The sequence below is a fragment of the Mixophyes fleayi genome, chromosome 5, assembly GCF_038048845.1.
Source record: "Mixophyes fleayi isolate aMixFle1 chromosome 5, aMixFle1.hap1, whole genome shotgun sequence".
Classification (NCBI taxonomy): Eukaryota; Metazoa; Chordata; class Amphibia; order Anura; family Limnodynastidae; genus Mixophyes; species Mixophyes fleayi.
The window spans coordinates 236,038,981-236,043,548 of NC_134406.1; the positions used below are offsets into that span (position 1 = coordinate 236,038,981).

The 4,568-nt window shown below is 39.8% G+C and overlaps 1 long non-coding RNA gene across 1 annotated transcript in view; it reads left to right on the top strand.

Moving 5' to 3' along the window:
* LOC142157856 (uncharacterized) overlaps positions 1–3,981 on the top strand; it is a 172,050-nt gene extending 168,069 nt beyond the window's left edge. Inside the window, exons 2-3 of the long non-coding RNA XR_012692660.1 lie at positions 3,262–3,470; positions 3,697–3,981. This is a non-coding gene — a long non-coding RNA (uncharacterized LOC142157856). The remainder of the gene's footprint in view (positions 1–3,261; positions 3,471–3,696) is intronic.
* The last annotated feature ends 587 nt before the right edge of the window (positions 3,982–4,568 follow it).

Here is a 4,568-nt window from a genome sequence, read left to right on the forward strand (position 1 = left end):
TTATTCCTTAACTGCAAAATAATTTTCATGTAAAATTAATTTGAAACATTTAAGTAGAGGGGAAATAAATATATACTGTACATATATAAATTAATAAATACATGTGTTTGTGTGCACATGTTTAATCTTTACACATATTTATTATGCAAGATATTCAACAATATCTTAAAGCACCATACTGCACAATCAAATGCATAGTAATTATTATTTACTGTGTGAACATGTTAAAATGATCTCATTGAAGTTTATTCCCCACAACAGATGCAGGAAAGCAAAAGTGATTTAGGCTTTGAGTTCAATGTGTCATACCCTTCTTGACATCATTTTATTTTTTAAGCTTCATCCAATGGACCGTGTAAGATATATAGGGGTTGATGGCTTTAGCGGTAGAATTTATGTTCAGTTTCTTGAACTGAAGTTCCCCTTAATAGGATTTGGTGATGGACTTCCTCACATGGTTCTAATTGTATAATATTACTCTATTTATACCCAAATGTTTATAATAAAATGTTTTTTTTCTTTTATAAAAATCTGTATACATCTGAATTTAGATAGTTAGGTTACACTGCTTTATCTAAATCAATTTACTAATAAAACAGCTGCCAATATTAAAATACAATTATTTATAACCAACAGGAGGCATCATGATTCCATTCTATAAACCTAAATGTACAGCATTTTGTACTGTATTGAAAAATTCTAGTATTGCTTTGATAAGTTTGCATGATCCACATGTAGTTGAGAATGTGCACCTAGAATTATTGATTACATGAATGCACCCTGATACTATATTACCATTCATAGAACAGTAGAGGTTAGCATTGCAGCCTTACTGCGCTGGGTCCTTAGGATCAATTCTGACCAGGGCACCATCTGAATTGGATTTGAATGTTATCTCTGTTTTTGCATTGGTTCCTTTCTACAGTCTAAAAAAAGGGGGAAAAACATGCTGGTAGGTTATTTGGTTTCCAATGAAATTGGCCTTAGTGTGTGTGAGCATGTGATAGATAAAAATAGATTGTAAGCTATACTGAGGTAGCGAACAATGTAAATTGATAAATTCTCTGCATAGTGCTTTGTAATGTGTCAGCACTATATAGTGAAGTTAATACATAAATAAACAATTATAATAATAATAATTATAATCAGTAACATTTCAATGCACCAAATACAGATCATTTTTGAACGAGTATAATAGAGGTGAAAGCACTATGTACAGTGCACATAAAATGCAAATATAGATGGTACTAAATATGTTTATATGTTACATAACTGGATGTTAATGTCAATTGTGTTGCTCACCTGGGGTTTTTGCAAATCGTGTCTTATAGCAAAATTCAGAACCCACACATGATCTGTAAGCACAGGTGGTAATTAATTATTGGTAAAGAATTGATAGCCAAAGTAGATTGCCCTTCAATGGAGATAAGGGGCATAGCTCAAACCTTGAAAAACATCCCCATACCATTATCCCTCCTTCACCAAACTTCCCAGTTGGAAAAATGCAGTCAGGCGTTCTCCGCCTGCATCCGCCAAAACCAGACTCGCCCCTCTGACTGTCAAACAGAGAAGCGTGATTTGTCACTGCACAGAACACATTTCCACTGGTCCAAAGTCCAGTGTCGGTGTGCTTTACATCATTCTATTCAACACTTGCCAATGGTCTTGGTGATGTGAGGCTTGCATGCAGCCGCACGGCCATGGAAACCCATTACATTAAGCTCCCATCGCAAAGATTTTGTTACCACGTTAATGCCAGTGGAAGTTCAGAACTCTTCAGCTATGGAATCAGCAGAGTGTTGGCGATATTTGCGTACCATACGTCTTAGCAGTCATTGACCCTGATCTGTGATTTTATGTGGTCTTCCGCTTCGTGGCTGAGTTACTATTGTTTATAAACGCTTCCGCATTCTAATAGTATCAATTACAAATGACCATGGCATACCCAGCAGGGATAAAATTTCATGAACCGTCTTATTTCAAAAGTGGCATCCTATCACAGTACCACCACTCTTAGAACAAGAAGACAGCATCCAATCCCTTGAAAAAGAAACGCATTGGCCACCACGCCCACTTCCACGCTGGAGCACACGCCCCTACGGTAATCCATCGGCTATCTACCTTTTCGGTGGTAATTACAATGATAAAGTAAATACTTGAGATTGGTGAAGAGGAAGCACCAATCTCAAGTATTTAAAGGGGTTAAAGGTTTATTGTTTAGTGGTAGAGTGTGGTATTATGGTGCAAAGTTGATGGTGTGTGTTATTTCAATCTGTATAGGAATGAGATTAAGTGTTATGTTTTAATGTGTTGGCTTGCCTTTATGGTGTAGATCTGCATGTTTTGTTTATTATATTAGGTGTATTCAATGCATCCAGATGAGCATATATTTGCAGAGGCTTGGCAGTAGGTGAGATGATGAATTGAGGAGTGTATCAATTATCCTGTAAGGGGTGCATGTACTTATTGTCCTCGTACATCTCATGGTCCTTGTGTCTTTAATGATTGCGCTTTGAAGATAACAAAAACATGTAGGGCGTGGTGAAAAGAGAGACAGGGTGGGTTGGGGGGGGGATAAATTGGTGAGCAGCCCAAATGAGAGCTCTGAATGTTTATAAGCTCTTGAATGTTTATAGCTGGGGATGAGAAGGTAGGTATAGGGGGTCTGATAGGAAAGAAGAAAATATTTAAGCTCTGGGCAAAGTATATCTTGAGGTAGGGAGTGTGTGATAGCCCAAAAGAGGTTATAGCTGCAGAAAATTTCTAATGATATGTTATAGCTGCATACATTCCTATAGCTTGTTCGCTTTGGAGTGATAAGCTCCAGTAAGTTTAAAGCTCATAGGTCTTAACACAGGCAGATTGGTTATGCTCGTATTGCTCTTATAAGAGCAACTTATTTGTTGTACTTGCACACTGTAGTGTGTGTAGGCTGTGAGGAGCTTTTATGGATCCAACATGGCCACAGTGGAGCTCAGATTGGGGGCTTTGGACCACACACTCTGATCCTGCTCATTCCTCCTTGGTGAATATTAGCGGAAGAGTGCTCTGTGCAGAGGTAGGGAATTGGAGAGATGTGAGTGCTTGTCGGGATTCACCATATTTCATCTGTGTGGTCAGATTTCTTCAACAATCTAACTGCCATCTCTTCCCCAGTTATAAACTTCTAAACATTCAAGAGCTGTACACTCATTTCTTGCCCCCCAAAAAAACTCCACCCCCTCTTCCTCCCCCATTTGATTGTGTTTTTTATCTTCACAGCACAGGCAGGAAAGACACAAGGACCACATGATCTTCTAGGACAATAGGTACATGTTACAAGGACAACTGGTACACCCTTTCAAGGACAATTAATGCAATCATAAGTTCATCATCTCACATAATGCCAAGTCTCCACAAAACTCTGGCCATCTGGATGCACTGAATATACCTATTACAACCAACACAACAAGCCCATCTACACCATAAAGGTAAGCCAACACACTCCTAACATAACACTTCTTCTCATTCCTATACAGACTAAAAATATACAACCTCAACATTGCGCCACAGTACCTAATTTGGCTTATAGACTGGAAAGACTAAGATATAACCCCTAATCTTTGGTCTGACATTTCCAGCGCCTCACTGCCGAAGTTCCCCCCAACCCCTCCTCTCTCTCTTTTCACCCCCCCCATGTTTTTGTTATCTTCACAGGACAAGCAAAAAATTAACAAGGGCCATGAGATGTACTAGGATAATAGGTACATACTACAAGGACAACTGATACAACCCTTCAAGGATAATTGATACACTCCTCAATTCAGCATCTCACCTACTGCCACACCTCTGCAAATCTGTGTTCATCTGGATGCACTGACTACACCTAATGCAACAAACAAAGCAAGCAGATCTACACCATAAAGGCAAGTCAACACACTCCTAGCATAACACTTCTTTTCATTCCTAAACAGACTAAAAACATATAACCTCAACTTTGTGCCACAGTACCAAATTCTGCTTACAGACCGGAGAGAGACTGAAAAATAAGCCCTAAAATTTGGTCAGCTGACATTCTCAGCACCCTACTGTCAGAGTTCATTTTGTGCTCCCCTGTACTGAGGCGCCCATTCCAACTTCTCCTCTGCACTGAGTGGGGACTCGGAAGCTAAGGGGTAAGGTGCTGCACTAAACGGGCTCCCTCACTTTCTCTCCTCTGACATTTCCTCCTGGATGTAAGATCCCTATAGACATTCCCAGTCCCTGCTGCTTCCAAACCTCTTTCCATCTCCTCCAACCTTTGTTATCTCTATAGACCTCCTGTCCCTCTTTCCGCACAGACCACTCCATTGTTGTGGTCTTTTCATACCTCTGTACTGTCTCAGTCTTCAATAATTCAACTTTCTCTCTCTCTGACCACCATCTCCTCTCTTTTAGCATATCACCTTCCCTATCCCCTAAAGTTACTCTCCCCTGGGCATCAATGCTCCTAACATGTTCTCCTGCTCCTTGGCCTCACTCCCCTCTCAGATCACCATCCTTTCTCACCCCGTTCAGGCTGTCTGCTTGTATATTCACACCCTTACTCT